Source organism: Podarcis bocagei, assembly GCF_964188305.1.
Source record: "Podarcis bocagei genome assembly, chromosome: 5".
In the NCBI taxonomy this organism is placed as follows: domain Eukaryota; kingdom Metazoa; phylum Chordata; class Lepidosauria; order Squamata; family Lacertidae; genus Podarcis; species Podarcis bocagei.
The window spans coordinates 59,263,614-59,289,447 of NC_138129.1; positions in this window are offsets into that span (position 1 = coordinate 59,263,614).

A 25,834-nucleotide genomic window follows, 5' to 3' on the forward strand; every position below is an offset into this window, starting at 1 on the left:
CATTACATTGGCTTTTAGTTAACACTTCAGCATAATCATGGCTAACACTGTAGAGGGCGACATGAGCAGCAGCAAACATGTCAGCCACCTGCTCCGAGCAGCTTACAGTCTCAGTATTAATGGAAACAGCACAGAGAGAGGAAGAAGCAAAGGTAAAAAAGAGAGAGAGAAGTGGGGGGGGGGATAACAGAGAATAGCTGAGGGCAAATGCAGCTGTGCAAACCTAAACAGTAGCAAAACCTCTTTTTTGTCTAAGTGTGGGACATTTTCATAAGAAACAGGGAAATATGTAAATGATTGGACATGTGAAATAGTATATACTGGTACAAAGCGGAATATATTGGGCACAAAACCCTGGCTGCTATGGACAGCATCCTTCCAAGTTCCAGACCTCCAGTTCTATTATTATTTATCCTGGATATCTACTTTAGGAAAAGATAACTAAATTCCAGTAATGCCACTGTTTTTTCATTTAGCTTTTCCATAGCTTTCACATTAAGAATTATGCAGAACACAGAAGCCGTACGGTCAGTGTCTAGAGGGCTTCCAATTAGCATTAGCATTAGTCTAAAATGAACCTGACAATTGCTGCTGGCCACATCTTCAACATATTCATTTTCTCCCAACATACCGTCTGTTCCCATTCTGATAGGCTACTGACTTTATACACAGAAAAAGCTCTGGTTTGGTTTTAGAAATGTTAACAAAGGATGATATTTCAGCCATTCCAGCTTTTCACATACAATTATTAGCTTAAATAGACCGTTATTATCTGCTGCTGTATATACTTGAAAAGCTTCTCAGTTCTCATCATCTAGATGGAATTGCTGATCCTGCTAGCCAGACTTGTGCTCAAATGACATAGAAATTGATGCTACAAATGTCACCAGGTCATTGGAACCAATACATTTTTTCCCTTAGCACTGTGGGTAGAAAATTAAAACCTGCTTCCCTCATTTGGTAAGAGAGGGCTCGAAGAAGGCAAGAGAGAGAAAGCAGGGGAGCTTTCTCATCAATCATCCATTTGAAATTTGCCCGTCCACAGACTGCAAAGGGTCTCTCTCTTTCTCTCTTGTTTTTAAAGTCCTTCATTTGCCATCCTTTTTATCTCCCACCTTGCTCTTTGATGCCTCTTATCAAAGAGTGTTCCATTTTAGGGCTAGTAAAGTGAAGCGTGAGCTCCCCTGCAGATAGCTCACTAATGAAGCTGCTGTATATTCATGACTGGATCATCGATGCAAAAAAGCAATTCTGATACAAACCTCCACTCATTTCATTCAGCTTTGCAAATGAAGTTATGGCCGATGTGACTCTTATTAAACAAATAAAAAAGAAACACAGCTTTCTGAATTCTGTTTCTGATAACTGGCCTGATCTCACCACCCTAAGTGGCATTCTGTCATATTATTGCCTATATACCAACACCAATGCACGTCTGTCCACACTCATGCTTACAGACCCAAAACTGCACCACCAATGGTGGAAGGGAAATCTAAGAACACCTCCCCCCAAAAAAGGTCCATTATAACTCAGAGACATGGATGTTGAATGAGGCAGAGGGAGAACAACTGGATAGAAGAGAATGAAAATCACAGAATGGCTGTGATGGGAGGATAGAGAAATGTAAAGATACATATAAAGGACTGAAAGAACTATTTCAGTCTGGACAGGTCACTATCTGGTGCACGCCAAGCAATTTTTCAGTGTCACCAGGGATGGTAGAGGGAGATGCCCTGTCTATAGACAACAATGGATAAATTATATTCAATAATAATAGTATAATAAATAATATAATTTAGCTGGGATTGAGTAAACGTGTGTCAAGCCCATTTCCCCCCCCCCAAAAAAAAATGGAGAAAGGAGGGGGGACCAGAAGCAACCGAATGAGGATTGGGGGCATTAAATGCTGACTGACTGCTGAGGTGGTAGGAGGAAAAGTAGAAATGGAGATGAAATAGAATGGCTGGAATAGAAACTGCTCTGAACTCCAACCTGCAACATTTGTATTAAGAGCAAATTCAATTATCCTAGTGCCAATCGTTATGTAGCCAAAATAGCACCATCCAAGAGGGAGGTATCAGCTGTCCCAGGGAACGCCATTCTCCTGGTTTTCAGAAATACAGAAAGTTTTCAGAAAGCTGTGGTGGTGGTAGGGACCAGTCTCAGTCTCTGCAGTTCACGTAATATAACAGCCTGATGACATTGCCTCATGTAGTCAGCTGTAAAATATATGATATTCTTTCTTTCTTTCTTTCTAAATCAACCAACCTCATGGTTGAAAATTTCCTGAACTAAAACAGAAACCCACTTCTTTCCAATAATTACACTTCTTCAGGCTGTAAACGTATGTTCCAAATAGCGCTGTAAAAGTGCTGTTATATCCCCGGTAAACACTACAGCAAACATTTTGATCAAATGGTGGGTGTGTATGAATAATAGCCCCGCAAAGTTCTGAAGAGATTGTTCAACTTCATCATCATGACTCAGTCATTCTTTCTAGCAGACAACCTATCACTCAAGAGCTGTTTTCAACCATCTGGATGATAATACTGTATAATTTACAGTAATTACAAGAAAACAAAGAGAGACATGGGTATATCATTAATATTATCACAACTTCTTCACAAAATACATGTACTGTATATACTAAAATACTTCTGTGGCATATATGATACAGAAGTTTGCTGTGGTTGTATCGCACTGAGCACACTGCCTCACTCTTAACTCTAAAATAAGATGCAACAATTTATATTATTATTCTGTATTTTTAAAAGAAAATGATAGGCTTCACAGCATAAAGAACACCCTGCGTGCATGCCTATGAACCAGAGTTTGTCACATTTGGGGGGAAATAGCAAACTGGTTAGCTGAAAATGGAAGTGGGTTATTCCAACTTCACCTTTCAGCCATGCCAGAAGAGGAGTGGGGAGGGAGGACAAGGCTTGCTTATGTTGCACTAAACTATGGTTTAGTCTTATATCCAAATGCATCAGGGCCAATGTTATCATTAGGTTAACTAGACAGCCGCCTAGGGTACAGACCTCAGAGGGTTGAAGTACTGACCTTTAAGGGGTACAGTTTTGTGCAGTTTTGTTATTCTTACAATTTTTCGATACTGTGCTCTTTTTGAAGAATTTTATCATTTTTGAACTAAATAAAAGAAAAAAAGTTGATATTAACAGACAGAAAATTAGGCAAGAAAAACAATCTTGGTGACAAATCTTGAAATGCTTGATTGCTTTGGTCAGAGGCCTTGACATGCAAAAGCTGGTATTCTGTGGTACAAGTGGAGATTTGCAAGTGGGATTACCAATTAAGAATCTGCATGGTCAATTTTATGATAATGGGAGTAACATTAAAGGCAAAGAAAATGGCGTACAAAAGAGAGTCCTGGACATAAACCCACCAGTGCTATCTGGAAGCAACTAGTTTCTTCAGTTTAGTTCAACAGAGCTATAATTATTTTTCTGCATCAACTCAGCATTGGCAAATTCTAAGCAGCTGTGTATCAGGCTTAGGCATAACTGTTAAGCCATTGAGCGAAACAAGATGGGAGAGTCAGATCGATGCTTTGAAACCACTGAGATATCATACTGGTAGTATATATGATGATTTAATAGCGATCTTCAATGACACAAGCTTAAAAGGTTTATCTGGAAATACTCCCTGAATTGAAGCTAAGGCCCTTCCTTGCTCATGCAATTTGTACCTTCAAGTGTGTGGTGTCTCTTGTTACATGGTACAACTTTTTTGAAGTTAATCTTAGAAGCAAGCTGCTACAAAATAAGGAAGCTGGTTAAAATTGAGCTACGAGCCAATTGCATGCAACCAAGGATTACCTTATGGGCTGCAGGTGTGATGAGGTTTTCAACAAGTTATGATAGATGCTATTGAGATTGCAAAGGAGCGAGATATACTACCAAACTGTGATACAGGTTAGAAAAAAGGAGAAAGTAACGGCAGTTTGAGTATGATGTCCAAGGCAAGGCACCGCAAGTTCCAAAAGCAGAAATTCAAAGAAGCTTTCTACTATGTTGTCTTAGACATGGTTTGGCAGCTATATCAGTTGAACCTGCCCAAGCATCAGCGCTTGACCTGAAGGAATTGGTGACAACACTTGCAAAGGAAAAGTGAGATTTTGATGTGTCTGAAACTGAAACTTTTTAAAGATTTCAATTTTAAAACCACAGTTCGTAAGGCTGTTCAAAATGATTTGTGTGCTAAAACGTCTTTTGTATTTGAGAAAGATAATCAAAGAACGTTGTATTGTTTATTCTTGTAATCTAAAGCAAATTTAGCACTTTCAAGTTTTGTGCTTTTTATTTTTTCTGCAATACATCTTTTAAAATTGAAGTTAGTCATTTGGGGTGTGTGCATGGAAGTAATTAGCCTTACTTCGGATGCAAAGTAGCCTGGCACTGGCACTGGCATTGGCACTGCTTAGCTTTACACCAACATGATATCTAGAGGTTGTTCTGATGGACCTAGGGTTGGTACACAACGGCTATTGTTAGTTCTGCCTGGAAAGATGCTCCTGTTGATGCAGACTAGCTTTGGATGGATCCTAGCACATGGACACTCACTATCCCTTCGAACATTGTATGGGTCCTAGATGTAGAACCTTATTTTCCTGTTACAGAATCAAGCTATATGTGGGGCACCTTGTTTTCCATTTTTGGCCTCTACTCTAGCTCCAGAGGAACTGTGATAACATTTATCTTTATGGTTATCCTTCCAAATGAATTGTTCACTCCAGCCTTCTGTTGATTGAAGGCCAACCTAAATTTACTGCCAATCTGCCTTCTGGCGTCAGAAAAATGAATAATAGACGTAAGTTTCTCGGCACTCACATTTTATCTCAGACTCGAGATTTTTTTTGACTCAAAACAAAAGAGATTTCTCCCCTGCTTGTCACAGACAAAAATGTTTCCTCTAATTCCAATGGACATTTGTGGTCTCTTTCAAGGTCCTGCCTGCATCAGCACAAACATTTGCCCTTGTTTCAGGCAAAAATGATTTTGCAGCCAAGGGACTTGATGGCCACAGATTCCTCCATAGGGCTGAAGTTTCTGTTTGCCTACTTGCACATAATCTTGCTGTTTCCTGACTTCATGCTAATAAAGGCATCTAGCCCAGAAGACAAGTATGGTTACGGCCTTGCTTAGAGGTCAAATTGTTAATGCTGCATTCCTGGAAAGCACTTTAGTCAGCGCATTTACTGGAGTCAATAGAGTGATGCTGCACTGCTTTGCTATGTTCTCCTGAGAACCTTGCTTGAAAAAAGAACTATAACTTTCCAGATTTCTATTATGAAACAATTTGTTCATGAGGAATTAAAAATGTGCTTGCTGGCAGTCTTTTCATTCTAATTTTCTAGATGAAAAGCTGACTAGCTGAATCAAAAATTAGAATAATACTTCAAGGTCTTGTATATACAACAGCTTGTCTTTCCCATACCTGCCAAGCGCCCCGGATAAAACAGGGCAGCCTGGTTTTTTTGTGCAAGAATGTGATGGCCACTTTGGGTGCCATGATCTCTTGCACTCTTGCACTGCACTTTCACGCTGTGCTCTCGCCCCCCAAAAGCACACCGAGAGTGAGGCGTGGGTCATGTGACTCGCCCAGGAGTGCATCCTGGAAGACATGTGTCCTGGTTTTGAGTGTGAAACAGTTGAACCGCATGCTTTCCCCGATCCTTTCTGAAATGCATTATGATTTTCAAACAGGGGTGGCTGAACCCCATGGCTCACAGGCTGTACCCCGTCCAAAGAGGTTTCATCACTAGCATGTGAAACAGTACTAATGTTATAAAGATTCCATGTAAAACCATCATACCACAAGCAAGATAAAAGCAAAAAAGAGTCTTTATGCATAGGAGGAAGGAGGGACTACTAGATCACCACCCCGATTTATAGTGAAACAACGTAGGTGGGGTGGGGGAGAAATACTTCTTACAATGCAAAGAAGAAATTACTTGGTCCAAAGGGTTTAATTATATATTTCACAGTACAGTGAGTGAGGAAGCACTAGGCTACAATAACAGCACCTCCTTCCCCGGTCCCATCACTCCATCTCTCTTTCTCGTCCACACACACACATATGTATAAATACTTGTCTATTGCTTTTGGACTTTGGAATCTACCCATAAAGGTTCACTTTCAAATTGGTTTAGCAAGCAGGAATGCAGGTGTGTCTCCCATCAAAGCACCAGCAAATGTCACTTCCATTGTCTCATAAGTAAACCTATTCATACATCTCACAATACAAAAGAGATGAAAAACGTCTTTCATATGGAAGATAACAGGAAATGGCACACAGAGCCAAGTGAGGAGATATTAATTAGATGTGCTAAGCCATCCAGGAGAGTACAAAGTACAGCAGCCACAAAACCTGACAAACCTTGATGTCTTTGAACTGAATACAGTACCACATAAAATTGGGAGTCACAAATAATTGGTTACTTTTCACATTCATAGGCATTCCATATACTGAATGCATCATTAAGTACTCTTTCTCAACTCCAAGGCAATGAAAATGCCACATCCATTGTGTACAATGCCCACACAAGAAAATGAAAGATTAAGTGTGCAGAATCCATGATGACTTGATTGTCATTTATATTTAATGCAAGACTCAAAGATTCCCAAAATATGCAAAGGTGTTCAATTAGAGAATCTTCTAGGATCTTCACCAGAGATCTATTCTGTAAGCTGCAATGCAGCCTGGGGAAACTGTGGTCCATCTGCCTTAGTGTTCTTCAATGATGAACCATAGACAACCTGAGAGACATGCTAAGAAGAAAGGATTTCATCTTCACTAGAGGCTATTTGGAGACGTTTCAGTTTCTGTCATTGATAATCACCATACGGACCTTGTAGTGGCTAATGAGAAGGATGAATATGTATTCTGACCTTGCTTTCCCAAATTCCTTGCTGCCTTCATGTCTGCTATCTGCTTATAGTTGGCAGAATGTGGGGGATGTGGTGAAACAGATTGTTGATGCCACTCCTTCCCACTGGTACATTCAGTTATTTTCTTGTGCTGAACTTTAATACTTACCAGTCTCTGAGCAGTAGGTAGAAACACTTCAGAGCTAGGGGGAAAGTAATGCACCTCAAGACTCCTGGAGACACCAACTGTATTCATCACACTGCAGTCTATTCCTGATGGTATGCCCCCCCCCCTGTTTTGTTTTGTTTCGCTATCACTGCCAGGAGAGGCATCCTGTAATTGCAAAAGAATACAAACATTACTGCTTTGCAATTTCTGTTTTTATTTCATTTGCATACTAACCCTGTAAATAAACTGCCCCTAAATAAGCAACAGAAAGTATTAAGGAGTTAACCACTTTTAATCAATGCGCCTAGAAAGATGAAGCTGCCTCTTAAATATTTCAGCATGGCTATCCTCCTGAAAGTGTTTATGACAAGCATATAATTGTGCAAGGAAAAAGACAAATTGGAAGCCATCCAGGCTCATCCATATTTAAGTTTGTGTGCTCGATGCAAACATGGCTTAGGGAAAAGCAGCAACAACACTCAGCAAGCTCCTGATAGATGGCAGACAAGAATGTTGGCAGAGGCGACAGGGAGAAATGGAAGAGACAAACTAGCAAGCTGATAGCAAGGACCCATCTGAGAATGCAAATAAGTCTGGCTGGGGGAAAAAACAAACATTAAGATAATTAAGTCTCAGGGCTTGTCCACAATTTACATTAAATCGACACATTTCATTATGTTGAAGAAACCAAAGGATATTGTTCTCGTATCTATATCAGCATGCGTGCAAGCATCAGAGATAGATTTAGCCTGCTTGACTACCTTTAAAAATAATTCTTAAAAGTAACAATTGGGTAAAGCTGCATTAGGACCATCTACCTCTTGAGCCCCAAAAGTGTCCCTACTGTGGCCCAATTACTGTGCTCTGACAAAAGCCTGAGGACTGAGCTACCCTTCTAATTATATAGACCCTTCATCAGCAACACCAATCCTGGGTGTCACACTACACTGTGACAGAGAGGCAGAAGATGGACTGACACACACAGAGAGACAGAATCATTTATATATCTCTTAACTGCCATCACACTCCAACATTTTGTCACATTTGCCCATCTGTTGATTTTAATGAAAAATCTGTCTGGCAAGTCCCATCTGAGATCAAGGGTAGTGTGAATCCAAAAATGCTGACATGCTTTTTGAGAAATGGATCCCGTTCCTTAATTACATAAATTCAAAAAGAAAACAAAGAAGAAAAACAAAAAGACCTACTCCAGACTGGAATGACTTAAGGCTGTCTTTCTTTTGTAATGTACATAAAGCCCTGTTGGGAGAATTTGAATAATTTTTGATTATATTAAAATATAGATTAGCACATGACTGCCTTCTAGGAAACCTCATTTAAATGTTTCTTCTGAGATTTGGTGTAACCTCAGTCTTGATACTGTACAGAACAATTTACATGATTGTATCAGCTGTACTGTCTCTATGCTGAAACAGAAGTATCTGGTGTTACTGGAGTAATATAGAACATCCCATACACACTTTACCTCAGAGTAAGAACCTTTGAACTCATAACTTGTCCACAGCAACACAGCAAATGAATATGAATTTGCTAGAGCTGACACTTTCAAATTCAACACTATTTCAATTTCCTTTTAAAAAAACAAAAACCCTATGCAAGCTGTCATCTGCTTTGATAAGCTGAGGAACTTGAGCTCTTGGCAGAATAAGCCATAATGAATTCTGAAATTAACTCGTGATCAGTTTGCACCTGACAGTCTCTAGGAAGAATTCTTCTTGGGGCATTCAAGAGACTGGAAGCCAAAGGCACCAAACTCCATAGGGCTGAGGTGTCTTCAGCCCCGAGTCTGTTGGGATGGGGTTGACCCCCCGCAATCAATCCTGAGAGGCCAGGCCTCATGGCAACAGGCCTCACTGGGCCTTGTGAGACGTTTCACGGCACTGGTCTATTAGGCCCCCAGGGCAAGTAAAATGTTAAGCCATTAAAAACAAATAAATCTCTGAGATCTCAAAGCCATATTTTTTCCTGTCCTACACATCCTATTATCCATTTGAATTTGGAAAGGCTCCTGCTGACATTTTTGTTGTCAGTGTCCCATTCTCTTTGTCCACAGTGCTTTTACAAAGGAGGAAGCTGGGGAGAAAACAGTAACAAATGGATCATGGCCCCATGACCTCATGGGCCATGCACCTAGCCTGCCAGTGAGCTCCTAACAGGCCCACTAAATGCTGTGTGCCTCAGCCCCCGCTGGTCCTAGTCTGCTGCATATATTTCACTCGTGAGCAGAGAACTCCCACATACATGAAGGAAGATAAAAGTAATAACACAGCTGAAATTGGCTCAGATGCCTAGAAACAGAACCTCAGCATGAAAAACCTTCATGAGAATAGATATGAAACAATACACTAGCATTCTGCAATTGCTGCTTACATGTTTGTTTTGTTTTTAATGTTGCAAAGAAGGCCACGGTATTAGCTACTTTTGTAGGACTGGTATTAAAATAAAAGAGCACGGTTCCCTTAAAAGTAGCCTTTAAATTATTTGTGCAGCTTACTGTTATAGCGGGAATCATTTCATTTTCTCCTCACGTAGACTTATTAGCTTGGACACAGCCGTATACAGCCCACAACCTCCCTCAGGTGGAAAACCTACATTTTCTCATTGTTGCAGATTTCACAGAAAGGCCCCCAAACTATCATGACAACTGTTGAATTAGGACTGTACCACTGGGCTACAGAGAATCTATCCTTCAGCGTTACCTCATGACAACACAATATTGTACCAGAAGACAGAAATTCCATTGGGTAGCAAAGAGGATATATAATGCCACAGGGTTGAAGTCACATAGGGTATGGCTACACTACAGAGTAAAATTGGTTTAACAGTCATTACCGCCATTGCTCTATTTTGTGCCTGGGGACTGTATTTCTGTTCTGAAGGCTGAGAAGCTCTAAGACATCCCAGTACTTTCACCAATTTACCTGTCCCAAGAATTCTGATAATTTTTGTGTTTTGTGTGATCTTTCACACACCATAAAAGCCACTTTGGGCAATCTAGCAGAATCTTGTGGAACTTTAATGCTCATTTCTGTGTTGATTGCGCACAGAAAATATGTGTTTGGAACCTTGTTAACCCAGAAAATTGTAGGATGAAATTTGTGGTGGTATGCCCGCATAAAGTTCTTTCCTGCCATTTTCACTGAAGTAAATAAGTGCACGTGCACATAAAGGGGGGAGGTGATGGCAACATGTCCAGTGATATTTGCTGTTGTGTCATAGCACACCCACTGGTATGAATGGAATTTAGTGTGACATCGATTAAAAAAAGGCACCATTTCATAATGCAACAGGTAATACAGTGTAAAAGGAATGTTAGAAACTGGGACAGAAGTGCTAGCATTATGACCAGGAAAAGCAACATAATAATCCCCGCATCTGAACACTGTGTAAGTAAAGGAGGATGGATGTACATTGTTGTATAATCTCCCCACAAAAAAATCCAAACAAATGTTCAATAAAACCAGACATAAATTAACTTCTGCATAAGCTTTGTGCAAGCAAATCAGGATGACGGCTCAACAAACAGATCAGCTGGAGGAGCCCTTCAAGGAGTAAACATTTGGTGGCCCCAGATGCACACATAGAATCGTAGAATTGTTGAGCTGGAAGGGACACTGAGGATCATCTAGTCCAACCCCCTGCAATGCAACTGCAGGTGGATCAGGATCATGGTCTATAATTTCCCTTTATAATAGCCCTAATATTACACTTTCTATAAATTGTCCAGCCTTCTTAATTATTTTCATTAAGCAGTCATAATCCTGAATTGATCTTCAACAAAGGGAGTAACCAGATAGCCTTTTAGGCTGGCTTGTGCTATCACAGACAGCAAAAAGATACAAAGTTTAATGACGATTGGACCAAATTTATAACATATATGGAAACAAATTCTAGAAATCTAAAAATCACAGTAGGTTTAACATAATTCTTGAGATGCATAGATGATATAAAATGAAAACTGCAGAATGGAATTACAATCTTATATAATCCAAAACCGAGATGGAGGGAAGTCAATTTGTGTGCTATCACATTGGATTTCAATCAACATGGCTGAAATTTCCACTCTTTTGGATATATTTTGGCTTGTGCTAATTATTTATGGCAGGGGTAGTCAACCTTTTTATACCTACCACCCACTAATGTATCTTTCTTGATGGTAAAATTTCCTTACCGCCCACCAGCGCTCGATGGAAGGAGGATTCAGCTTGTGCCGTAGAACCCCCTACCGCCCACCTAGAATCCTGAAACACCCACTGATTTATGGCATATATTCTAACATGTATTTTGAATGTCAGAGGCCTTTAGTTATGGAACAATTTTTTTAAAAAATAGACACAATTCCTATCAACCTGTAGAATTTTAAGGCATACAATGTTCAATGTTTCCTTTTCCTTTTCTTTGTTAAAGCCCAGGAGTGAATATTTGCATTCCAGTTTATGTAGCTATCCCTCTTTTCCCTCTTGCTTTTGCCTTGTTTTCTTTTGCTGTGGGTAGTTCATTAATTCCACAATTTTAAGTGTGACAGTATTTGTCTCCACGTTGCTGAAGTGATGGGAATGAGTAGCATTTATATTGTATCCAGATTAATGGCTGCAATGGTAACAAAAGCATCACAGCAGGAATAAGCAAGTGAGCAATCCTTACTTACTAAGAATGATGTCTGCCATGATACAGCACGAGTAATTCCAAGAGGCAGGTAATTGAAAAGAGACCTCATCTTTTTTAGTGATTCCATAAAAGATCCAAAAGGAAATAGGTTATTTTGAAGACTGATGGACAAAATGTACCCCAAATTCATCGGTACATTAGGAAATTATTTGTTTAGGTCAGCATTTCAGGGCATGGAAGAGGCTGGGGTTCCAAAACAGTGATATTTTAAATGCAAAGCAACCATCCGTCTTCCCAAATGCTGCACACCTTCATTCCCTGGTATTTTTAATAACAAAAATCATGCCAAACTTGAAGCTATTAGTGCACATAAATAATTGGCCTTCACGTCTGCTGCTTGAAAGGTTATTCAATGCTATTTTGGAATTCGTAATTCAGTGGAAAAATTACCTGCATTAAATAAAATGTTTTGCTTCTATCTCAAGGGTAAAAGGTAACTGGTATTTAACCCTCCACAAGGAAATATCTGGGTCTACACTGAGCCAGTCAGAGTACAACTGTGTAAGAGTCCTTTTCTTAAGTATGTTGGAGAAATGAGTATCATTTTTCTCTTGTATAGAGGTTTAAAGACCCTTCTAGTGCATTTAGTTCAAGGATGGAGAACTTGTGACCCTCCAGATATTGTTCGACTCCAACTCCCATCAGTCACAGCCAGCTTAGGGATGCACAGGGATGATAGGAGTTGTAGTCCATCAGCATCTGGAGGCTCAGTTTCTACAGTGGTACCTCGCAAGACGAATGCCTCGCAAGACGAAAGAGTTTTCCATTTTTTGAGTCGTTCTGCAAGACGAATTTCCCTATGGGCTTGCTTCGCAAGACGAAACGTCTTGCGAGTTCTTGCGAGTTTGTTTCCTTTTTCTTAAAGCCGCTAAGCCGTTAATAGCCGCTAAGCCGTTAATAGCCGCTAAGCTGCTAAGCCGCTAATAGCCGTGCTTCGCAAGACGAAAAAACCGCAAGACGAAGAGACTCGCGGAACGGATTAATTTCGTCTTGCGAGGCACCACTGTATATTCCTGCTCTGGGAGTAGGAGTACAAATGTGGTAGAAAACCTTTGCATTGGCAACATTTCACCATTTTAATACTGTTACAATAACAGAACATATAAAAACATCCACAACAAAGAGCTGAATAATGCCACAGATACACCACAGAATGCTGCAATACTAATTTACCACAGTGTTGATCCTATAGCGTGAACTTGTTTTTTTATAACAGAAGTAAGGTTCAAAAAACTTCTGCTATCTTCACACCAGCACTTCCATTGATAAGTGATTCTATTATTCACATTATGTACAGGGTCCTGAACATTCAATAAGAATAATGGCTGAGTAGAGCATTTATGGGAATCCTACAATGATTGAGTATAGTCTTACATGGGCTAAAATCTCCCATTCTCCTTATTGTATTATTTATATGATCTTGCTCTAGATTTGCTGCACAATAAGGTAAAGATAAATCTATATTCTCACATATGAAATGTGGAGGCTGGCAAAGATGATGAGCTCATCTATTGCAGTTGAATACAGTGGTACCTCGGGTTACAAACACCTTGGGTTACAAACACTTTGGATTTCAGACTCCGCTAACCCGGAAGTAGTACCTCGGGTTAAGAACTTTACCTCAGGATGAGAACAGAAATTGTGCTCTGGCGGCGCAGCGGCAGTGGGAGGCCCCATTAGCTAAAGTAGTACCTCAGGTTAAGAACAGTTTCAGGTTAAGAAAGGACCTCCGGAACAAATTAAGTTCGTAACCAGAGGTACCACTGTACAGTGGAATGAGAGGTTTTCAGCTGACCCATTATGTCTGTTAATTTTTTTAAAAAAAGATTTATGATGGAAAAAAGCACCCCAAATTAAAATGCACCCCCCCAATGCAGGTGGTTGTTGCCATTGCACAATTAAAAGAAACAGGGGAAAACAAGGCTCTTCCCTGGACCGCTAAGTTTCTTTGTCCTTCTTGGATCTGAGAAGTTATTCATTCAACTCACCTCTTCTTCTTCATCAGTTCATAATCATAAGACTGAATGTGAATATGATCATTTAGCTGCAGCTGCTAAAAAAGTCATCTAATCTCAGTTTGACTGAAATTGATACTCTCAAGTAATCCATAAATTAGCATCCATCCATTTTCAGACAATTGCCTGTAGAAACATCTAGCTGTATGCTCAGACTCCCAAAATGGTTATCCACCCCCCACTCCAGTTAGAAAACAAAACATCATTAGGAAAAGATACCAGTTATGTACTAATGACTTATCCCAACTCATTAACACAAAATAACCACTTAACATGCTTAGTTATTATTTGTATGCCTACCCTTACTACGGCATCCCAACATATTTTTGTATAAGTTCAAAGATGCTTGTACTGAAATGAAATAATTCTTTAATGAATAAGAGAACACTCTGGTTAACAGAAATAACTATTTTTTTCCATGGCATGCTTTCCTAAGAGAAGCTGATGAGCGTGGATTTACACATTTGTGTTTTCTCATCCTAATTACCTGTTTTTAGCACCCTTGGCTTCCTTGTTGCTTCCTCTTGTATACTTTGCTTCATGATTTCAGTGTGAGGTGAAATTTCTTTCCCAGCTGAAAGTGTTGCAGTGTAAATGTTCACCTGCTTTGGCACACATTGCATTCAATTCCTTCTGGCCACTTGGGGACTTGAAGGGATAAATTAGAAGAGGGGTATTGTCTTGTCCAAAGTGGGAGAGTGAGTGTTGCGTCCAATGTAGGTCCTCCTCAGATTAGCCCCTTGAAATGGATGGTCATGACTAATTTAGGTCCATTCATTTCAATGGGTCTACTCTGAGTAGAATTATAAGTGTACGTTCCAAGTCTTCATCATGTTATTGATATAGCAGTAATATTGCAAGATGGGTAGTTGTAGACAACAATGTTATTTTATCTTTTCGATGTTTAAATTTTGCACTCTCTACATTTGTGACTTGAAATACAGCTAGGGCGGTGGAGCTGTGAGGACATTGCTGCATTTTAAGCCACTAATGTGTACATATGCTTAATCAATCATTTTGCACCTATCGGATTGTCATCTGTCTACAACCATAATGTTTGCAAGGTCTCAGCTAAGACCTCTGGATCTTATGACAGGCAAGAAATTAAAAGAACTAATATAGGACAGAGGTTGCCTTCCTCTGGTAGTATCCAGCCCCACCCAATTGTAGCAGCAGCCTCTGCTCACATGAGCACACCTCCCACACACATTCAGAATACTTCTTCATTATCCAGAATAGACTAGATATGATCAATGCAGGATATTATTAGAGGAGGCAGCTCTTGCCCCCTGGCAGGTTCTGTCTTCAGTCCTAGCAGATAAGGGCCCCTTCATACAATTGTAGCTGCATGATTAATTTGGTGATTGGCTTAAATGTAATTTGAAATAAATGTCATTTTTATTAATAAAAGCCAGAGCAATGAATCAGATAACAAATACAGTAAATGGGCTTTCGAAGGGCAATGAAGATCCCTTCGGTTGTTAGGGTTGGGTTTTTCTTCTTCTTTACAAAAAAAAAAAAAAAAGATACTGTGATAAATCTTAGTTGTCTCCAGGATCTATAATAGAAACTATGCCCATAAATAAAGCCAGCCATAGCTACATAAACTCATAATCAAATGCCACATTGGCAGCTTCCAAGCCTTATTTTATTTTATTTATTTTATTTTATTTTATTTATTTTAAAATCCAGTTTTAGTGCTGCTAACTAGGCAGTTTTTCTTCCATTTTGGATTTGTCACTCATTGTTTACAGGGCCGTAATTTCCTCGGTGGTTTCCCCCCACTATGAATACTGGTCAGATATATATTTTTCAAGCACCATCTGTAGCGTGCAGAACTTATGAAATTGATCTGCCAAGAAAATCTAACCAGCTTGTAGATGGCAGGGAAGTGGTCTGAGCTATTTCATGGCAAAACATGCTGGATGGGCCAATTCACACCACCCTTTCTACTTAGCTGTATTTTATACCAATCAAAGCAAAAAGTTAAGCAGTCAAGTTACGTCTTTGATCATGCACTTGGGAAATTATGAATTATGGGAAAAATTGAAATTATGTACAGAATTGCATTGTAAGAGACTAAGAACGGAATCCTATACCAGCTTATTTAGAAGCAAGTGCCATTGAGTAGACATATCTTGGAATGTTTGATAAGCTGTCAGAGAATTTTGACAAAAGCAAAAAATGGGAGTGGGAACTGCATCCTCCTCCTGTTGACTTTGTGCTTCCATTGCACTTAAATGATGGATGTTTGTGTGGAATGATCCAACGGCAATGTAAGTTATGTAATTTCACCACAGTGGTCAGCAATGTGAACAACATTGGCAGAAACCAAACAGCAGTGGAACAGAAACAGCATGTGACGAATACAGAGTGGAATGGAAAACCATGGTTTCTTACACCCATGGGTGTAAGTCATCGGAAGGGCTGTAGCTCAGTGGTTAGCTCACCTGCTTTGCATGCGGAAGGTCCCATGTTCAATCCCTGTCATTTCCAGGTAGAGCTGGGACAGATTCCCTGTCAGAAAACCTGGAAAGCTGCTTCCAGTCAGTGTAGACAATACTGACCTAAAAAGACTAGTGTGCTGACTCAGGATAAGGGTGCCTCTAAAGTGCGCCATTATTCAGTAGGAGGGATTCAAATGCATACCAGAACTTTAGGTTCGCAGATTAAAGTATATCAAAGTGTGCTGTCACTCTATAAATCCACTTTTAACAAAATCAACTTTTTGTTGCTTGAAAAATGATGGGGTAAATGCACTGAAAAGTGAGTGAGAAATGATTGATTGACAGGAAGATCTGTTTAAAAAAACAAAAACAAAAACCAGCAAATCAGGATGAATGTTGAACGGGTTGTCTGGAGGAGCCCTGAGGCGAGCATCCTATGTTCCGAATCATTAACCTTACGCCCCCAAAGTAATATTGCCTGTCCCCAGAAACCACCTCAGTGGAGGTTTCGCAGCAGCCTGAAAAATTGTGGCTTGGGCTTGAGGTGATCTATTCAACAGAAGTGTGGTGCAAGACAGGTAGGCAAAGATTTTACACCCGTGGTAGCATTTGTCTATTTGTTTTTTTAAAAATAACTAGTAACAGTTATGGCTCAGAGAACAAGCACTGTAAATGGGCTTTCAAAATTAAACATCTCTAAGAATATATGCTATGAGGATTTTTTTAAAACCCTGCGCTGGCATGTTCCAGAAGCAGAATTTGGGTGGAAGAAAAGAAGCAGCCAGCAGTCGAGTGAATTGTCCTCCAGAGGCAGCAAAAGTGCACTCAACCCACAACTTAGCACATTAATTTGGCTGTGAGAACTCCAGACCTGCTCATGGGACTGCAACAGTGCATGATGGGAAGTCCTGTGCAACTTGACATACAGCCACTTAAGCCCACAGCCATGTGGCTCTGGGTGCACCTGCCACATACGTAGCATTCATCATGAACTCAGCGTCGGACGTGCCACCACAATCATTCAAGAAATTATGTCCCCAGTGACATGACAAAACCTGACTCCTGCTTATGGCAGCAGATGTACACTTTTGGCGTCTACCTAATTAGTGGCATTATGTGTTTAGCTTCATTTTAGACGTATAAGCCTGCAGTGAGTTGTCAGTCTGGGTTGTCAATCATTTGACTGTGCTGAGAGAAGAGGGGAAGAAGTCAGCTGGGATGCTAGCAGACTGGACCTAGGATCTGAAAAATGTGATTGCTGGACTCAGGGCAGCCTTTTATTTTACTCTGTATATATTGGATCGCCTGAGGGAGGGAAAGCTTTCTATGGTCAGTACCCTGATACAGCAGCGTGCAACATGGGACAAGGCAGAGCTAGGAGCATTTTTCCGCAGCCAGTAAAAGCTAACTTGGAAAAAGGGGCTAGAGGGAAAGACTTGTACATAGTTGTTTTTCTTTTTATTAGCAATTTTTTTTTATACTGGTTGTGTTTTCTGACAATAAATGGTCTTTTTATGTTTTTATACCTCAGTTATTTATTTCTTTTGCCATGGAAGATGGTCTTGAGAGCAACCATTACCTCATAAAAGCAAATTTATTGGTGAGTTAACTGCCTTGCCAATGCACGTAACTGGGCAAAATCAGCAGGGTGTCAAAATGCACAAAGATTTCCTCACAGCCATGATATACCCCTGTGGGTTTTTTTGAGTAAGAATACCTACTTAAATAATTGCGAATGGGATGTATTGTTTCATCCCTAAGTATGCATATGCTGGATAAAACATTGTGGTGCAGCTGATTCCTATATATGTAAATCATGCAATTAAAAATGATGCAGTTTACACTGAAAACATAGAAATTATTTAAAATTTATATTCAGATGTTCATTGTAAGCTGCCTTGGTTATGTTTATATCCTGAAAGGCAGGATATAAACAGTTGTAGCAGAGAAATAGATTCCTCAGTAGTTTTAAAGTGACAAAGCAAATCTCTCAGGATGTTGTCTAGTTAACCCTCTTTTAACCCCCACCCCTTTTTTTCTTTTGGGTCAAGAAATACCTCTAAAAGATCTCTGGAAGTTAGTTTGAAAAATAAACATCTACCTGGCAATGAACAGAGATACTGTCATGTCCAGCTGAAAAGTTAATGGTACAGAAATGGAAAATTAATACAGTAGTTCATTCAACACAATATGTATATAGTGATTTAGATTAGCACAGCAACAGCAGCTAATTTCAGGAAGACATTAAATACACACTTATACAGCTCCATGGGGATGTTTTCCTCAGGCTTCCTTGCACTTTTTTTGTGTGGTTAAATTTAATATCCTTGGTTCTGAGCAGCTTGGTTTTATAAGCATTAAATTCAAAAATCCGGTTTGTTTTTTAAAATTCAGATGCCTTTAACTGGTGCTTCATGAATATTTACAAAATAAATTTGCTTCTCAGCTGGTGGCTATTCCATCAGTCTAGCTGCCAGGTGTCTCAAAGGGGGGAATGTTGCATTTGGGGAAATTTAAAGAAGGGATTCTTATATGTTAATGAGAAAAAGAAACCTCTGGGCTGTTTTCGTAAAAGGAAGTTTTAAATACTGGAGAAAATAATACCGTTTTGAGGAAGGAACAAGGCTTTAGCTAAAAACAGTCCAGGTTCCATCACAATTCAACCTCTGCAAAGGTAAAAACCTGTCGTGTGAGCTCTTACTGTGTGGGAATAGGAACATACTCACATAGGAAGCCACTTTATGCAGAGTCAGACAGTTGGCCCATCCAGCTTATCACTAGACCAGGCATCGCCAACCTTTTAGGACCAGTGGACACATTTTGAAATCTGAAAGAGTGCTGCAGGCACCAGTCAAAAGATGGCAGCCATGGCAGTACACAACATGGCTGTCATGGGTTTCATGGTGGAACACAAAATTAAAGAGAGTACTCTTATGGTGGAGCTCTTCCTATAGTTGTGTTTCTGTTCTAGAAAAGCCTTCACCTGCTAGATTTCTGCTTGCCATACAACTGTTAAAGGCACAAGAATCCCATTTTTCCCTTTAAAAAAGGAACCAGACCTGTATACTGTACAGTATTCCTAGTGAGGGCTTGCCAAAGTGGGGGTCTTCCTCCCTTATTTCCAGGCCTACTGGCCTTCTGCACTTCCATGTAGTGGAATCTCTTCTCTTACCTTCAGGCCTACAAACTTCTTAGTGGTATCTTGGCCAGCTAGCCTCCTGCACCCCCTGTGGTGGGTTCATTTGAGATCAGGTAGTCTCTAGAAGTTAATTTATACCTGGAGATTCCAGGGATTGAACCTGGGACTTTTTGCATGCGAAGCAGTTGCTGTGTTACTGAGCTAAGGACCTTCCCTTTGATGACAGCGATGGAAACCGTTAAGCATTCCTCTTCTCCCTCTTCTCTCTTCCATTTCTCTTATCTCAACTGGCCCTCTAGAAGTGACTCATCCTTTTTTCTTTTAAGAGACCCATTAAGATGATGTTACATCTGCCTTGAACTTCAGACTGCCACAAGATTAGCAGTTTCTTGATAAAACTGAACAGCAGGTATTTCCACCTAACACAAAAACATTCAGAACTTTTCATACAAATGTTCACCATTTATGATACTGAGAAAGGGAAAAATGATATCTCATGGAGGGTGGGTGTGTATAAAGTCTTCTAGTGTTGTATCTATGGAATTCCTAAGATCTATCCCTAGATTATTGTCATAACCTGCTTTATGTGTCCCAGTAATTTACCATTGTATACTTCCCTGAATGACGTACTCCATTAAAGCTTGGCCAATTCTTGTCAAACTCTGGGAAATGAAAGACTAAAATTGCAATGGAGGAAGTTAGCTCAGAATTTCTGCATCTATCAAATGGAGCTTCGATTGAATAAATGAATCTTCTAATCCTCATTGCCTTTCAAAGTCAGTGTGTGTGGAGCACCCACATAGACACAGCACATTTTGCATTCTATGTGTGTACTGACAAATATTGCAGATGATAACATCAGAGATACTAGGGCTCACCTCTTCCATCCTGGTCGTTATCAGACTGAAAGTGAAAATGACTCTCTTCATACAGGAACTCAATGCATCTTGAATAACCTGAGTCTCACAGAATCATAGCTGCCAGACCATTTTTCCTTCTTCAGTTCCATTTAGACTTGGGAAGAGGAACTGACTGCTAAACCACTCTGGAAAATGTAGTTCTGCCAGGGGAATAGGGGTCTCAGGACAACTCTCAGCACCCATAAAAAACCCACAATGCCCAGGATTCTTGAGAGAAATATACTTGTTTAATAATATTATTGCATATGGAAATTTTATTGGGCATTTGTTATTAAGCTATATTTTGAGTTGCTTTATATGTGGTAGAATTAAAAAAAAAAATCTAGGCCATACTGACTTTGTTTCATATTTCTCAATATTGGGCAGGGAATACATTTTCTTGGTTGTTTGTGTAAAACAGCACAGAACCAGAGACATCGCTATAAAAGCTGAAACATATCAGTCGTTTTGGGAAGATAGTTGATTCATTCTGTCATAGGATGTAAACATATTGTGGATGCACAGGATAACTGCTGCCTGTTATTCTGATGAAAAATGCTGTGAAATATTGATGTTTGAGTTCTCTTTCAGTAACTGAAATTGGTCAAACAGTAATATATTACATTTGGCAACAGCTTCTGAAGTTTATCAGAAGGACCGACACCTCCGAATATCCCAGACTGCAGGTGTTCTGAAGGGCTCTCAGTGAGGAGGCAACTTCCTCTGTGAAGCTGCTCAGCATGCTTTATTTCATTCCCAGTAAGAATATATTTCTCCAGCATATTTGTAAAATCATACAACAGCTGGTGTCAACACATGAAAAGGCACTGTTTAGATCAGGCCACAAGCTAAAGGTGTATGTTTACTTCAGATTAATGTTTTCCAATATTGTTAGGTCTTCCTCTGAATGTCTTCTGCTATGGAATACCCTTTAAAATGGGGGGCATGGTGTTATGGGACCTGAAACAAAATGCTGCAATGCAGACTATTACTGCTCACTGCCTTTCCTCAGGATACTCCATGCCATTTCCTTCCCAACACACTGTTCGGCCCTCTCCCTAAGAATCCATTGGCACGGTGACTGAGCACATTCAGTCTTCCTTGGGTTGATTTGAAGAGTTTCTTCTCATTTGTGTTTCTTTTCCAAAGACTTTTTTGTACTTCTGGAACCCACAGGGTTCCTCAGAGTCAACTGACACTTCTTTCTCATGCATGGGATGTACAGCATTGGCTACATAGGCAATGACACTTGCGCCTGAACATTGGAAGAAGAAGGAATGATGCACAGCATAGCTTTAGCTCTATGGTGTGAATTAATATAAAATCCTCACCAGCTTTTTAAATCACCCAAACAGCCATATCAAGAATGCTTGGAAAGAAGATTGCTAACTCAAAGGAGATGCCCATTTTGGCTCTCACATGTCCCAGGAAATTGCAAGCAATCGTTTCCTTTCTCTGAACTATTTTCTCTAAGTAGTTCAAAAGTTACAGGATTTTTACCCATCCACAGTTAAGAATGGCATCATTTTAGGAAATTGTTTCCTCATCTCAAAGAGAAGTTCCACGTTGTTTTTATGATGGCTTTTCTTGTCAGAATTCACTACAGAAGGAGCAAATAAAACCATTCATCACAAGAATTTGCACAAAAACGATGATACAATACCATGGAAAGATTTCTCTCCTAACATGTGAATAAGAGATTCATGGTTTTTTGTGAGCACTTGCACAGATGGTCTTGCTGAATTTATGGCCACTCTGCACTGCAGTTATCTGTCCTGCTTTCAGAACTTGAGAGCCCTGTAGAACAATAATGGGAATCAAAAGTGACGAGAATGCTGTTGCAGTCAGGTCCTGCCTGTGAGCTTTCTATAGGCATCTGGATGATCACTGTGAGAAAATAATAATAATAATAATAATAATAATAATAATAATAATAATAATAATAATAATAATAAATTAAAAAACAACAGCAACTTTTCTCACTGGCTGAGACCAGGCTCAGGGAAGCTAACATCCAACATAAACACTGATATAAAATCAAACAATAATTAAATCACCTCTTAAAAACAAGTCAGGATAAAAACAAGTCAGGAAAAGGATGTGGATGGCTTTGCCTCATCACCTGGTTGTGCTGGTTGGAGACTGATGGGTGCTGTAGTTCAACAGCATCTTGAGGACACTGCATTCACTACTTCAATCTAGATTGTATTTAATGTCATGCCTCTATGATTCTTTGTTTCCTTGGGAAGCAGTTGTTATTGAAAGGCATCCCAACACCTCTTTTAAGTCCAAGGCCACAGAGTCGAAGAGGAATCCAGTTTAGCCTTCATTTTGAGGTAACTGTGATGGTGGCATCCCCATAAATAATTTTAATTCCTGGATTAATTAGAGCTTCAGCAGATTTTGTGCTTGACAGAGAAATGGAACCCCAGAGGTGCATTTTACAAGGCTGCCAAGGCACAAATTCCATCTCTCAGCATTTTCTGTTGGCGTTTACTACCAGACTGCAGGTGAGACACTTTTTCCTCTCTACCCAGCTAAGATCTGGGTAATGCCTGCTAAGCACATTAGTTGGCTTTCTGTGGGTGTGCAACAACTTCCAGAGTTGTTAGCCTGTTTTGCAGCAAATACAAAGAATCTTGTGGCTTAACAAGACTTAACAAATTTATTGTGGCATACATTGTCATGGACTAGAGTCCACTTCATCACAGCATACACACACACAAACATGTTCATGTAATGGAACAAACTTAAGGTCCCATCCTCTTTCATAATATATATTTTGGTCCAGTTTTACATTAAGTGACTTGCATGGCTGCCATTTCTGCATGGATGCTTCCCACATCTCAGGTGTTTTCAGGTGCATGTCGTGCTGCTAAATGAATGCTTCTGTAATCACCACAGATTACAGTCTTGTGAATGTGACAAAATAGGGTTTTAAGACGATAGCACACGCCTGTTCTTAACACATGAAGACCTTAAAGTACCATACCTATTCAAGTAAACTCAAAACAATGAATGATATTTAAGTAAGATGTACTCAGAGTAGACCCATTGAAAGTCATAGACCTAACTTAGCGCTGCTAAGCAAAGTAACTGAAAATGGGAATAGAGAAATTCCATAGCCACAGAACAACAAAAACAACAGAGAGTAGGCAACAGAGGTCTGCTCACATTTGACAACTTTCACAATTTTATTTTATGGATCATGTATTTTAGAAGGTTGCCTTTCTGAGCATTTCTGACTGCACAAATAAATGACATGAAAAATAATTATATATATTCAGCGCTTAAGCACAAACCCAACAGTGATTGTGCCTGTCAAATGGAATTGATTCTTTGCATCACTCCCACAAATATAAATGGATAAGGGCATGTCTTCCCCTCTGGGACTGGCTTCCGACATACTTCAGCTGACACCTTTCTGCCCCAAGCTTGCAAATGCCATGGTGTTCCAAGCAGGACAGAAAGATTTATTGTGCCTAATTGAACATTAGTATCAACTGGGGGGAAAGCCTGCTAATGCATGGTAAGAGGACAAAGCCACACAAAACAAAGATTCTTACTTCTGCACATCTACCTTCACCATTTATCTTCCTCTTCTTGTTGTTGCTTGTTCTCCCAAGAGAGGCTTTGGAGCAGTTTGCTTTTGTTACCGTGTCTTTCCATCCAATCTAGAGACAAAGGTTAAGCATGGAAAACGCCAATAATATACAACAGGAGTGGGGAACCTTCTTCAGCCTGAGGGCCACATTTGCTTCTGGGCAACCTTCTGGGGGCCACATGCTGATGGTGGGTAGGGCCACAGAAAAAGTGGGTGGCCAGAGAAAAAGTGGGTGGAGCAATATTTATATCTCTAAGATTCTGCAGACTTTGGCTGTGAACTGGGGCACCACAAAAAAAATTCAAGTTGGGCCCCAGAGTTTCAAATTGGGCCCCACTAGCTGGCCTTGAGTCTCATAGTTGCTGGGCCTGAGTTGCTCTGCCCTTGCATGAAGTCTTGGGTTTGCAGTTTTGGCAAATGTAATCTTTGTACAGTAGGCTGGTTTCCACACACACTCACACCCTTCTTTCTATCCTACATCCAGACAAGCAAAAGGCATTGTCAGAGATGGACAAGCTCCAGGGAGGCAAAAACACTCAGGGTGTGAAGCAGGGCCAGTGAATGGTGTAACCTGACAGAGGGGGATGAAGCCTAATGAGAGTTCAGAGGCCTGGAGGGCCTCATTTGTAACTCTGAGCCTGATATTCTTCACTTCTCATTTATAAGTTCTTGTTAATTTAGGCCATTTTTGCTGGCAGGTTTATTATGCCACGCTAAAAGATTTTGCATCTTTTACTTCATGGTCTACCTGGCCGAAGTACGTGTAAGGTGTAGGACTAGTTACATTAAGTCTAAGGAATACATTCTAAGTTTTAGGACTAGTTCTTCGCCATGCACTGCGACCACAAAGATTTTGTTGTTGTTGTTGTTTGGAAGCAGAGTGTTACATCTAGATTTGATGAGCAAAATATTTCTGAATGACAACAGCCACTTCCCCATGGTCACATACTTGGCAGTATTTCTCATGAAATTGAGACAAATAGGTTTTCCATGATCTCGTGGTGTTGTTATGCATAGATTTCTTTTTGTTGTTTGCATTTTGAACTGTATTTCAAAATAAAAATCTGTGTGTGTTTTTTTAAGGAACACCTACATCTGTGTTTAAATGCTCAGGACCTTGGCAAAGTTTTTGCAGATTTTTATATTATGGTTGTATGTTTTGTATTATTTTATTAATACTATTGCTTAAATCAAGTTTGTCATGACTTTTGGCCAGAACAAGAAACTTATGAACTGAACTGAATACTGTTGAGACATCATGGAGGAGCCTGAAAATGCCTACAGATATTTTCAAGTGTGACGGAAATATTCAAGGGTACTTCTTGCAAGGTCAAAAGTACAAAGTTGTGCCTCTGAATGCTTAATTACGCACACACCCACACCCCACACACTCCTACACCCACACCCACACACCTATTTTCTCTTTAAACCATTCATCTCTCATGTGCTGTTCCAAGCAGTGCCATCAGAAGTCTGGGGGTTGCCGTTCAAATGGGAAGTTCAAGGCAAAGGCGGAACAACATGAGGTGGGATTTCAGAAATCAGGCAGCACCCTGGAGAGCTCCATGCAGTGCTCAGGCTGGAGTATTGTAAGAGCAAGGTTGAAATGCAAATAATTCATGGCCTAGTAAGCAATGATCTGCTGCAATCTTATTATCCAACTATTATCTGCTGTATTTTGGCATGCTTTTGTTATTCAAAATGTAACTGTATAGTTTTACAGTGTGCTAAGATGTGTGTCTCACCCTGGGATCAGTGGAATTTAAGAAGAACAGAGTATAAATTGACCAAATCAATAAAGCAAATCAACGTTGCTTCTTCCCAGTCGGCAACTTGTGCCATGATCAGTGCAGGGCTTCCTTTGAAAGGTGTTTGGAAAGTCAGCAGCTGCCGAATGTAGCAACTAGAGTTTGGACTGGAGCCTGCTTGGGGATCATGTAAGTCTGATTCTATACCATTAGCTACCATATTTTTCGCTCTAT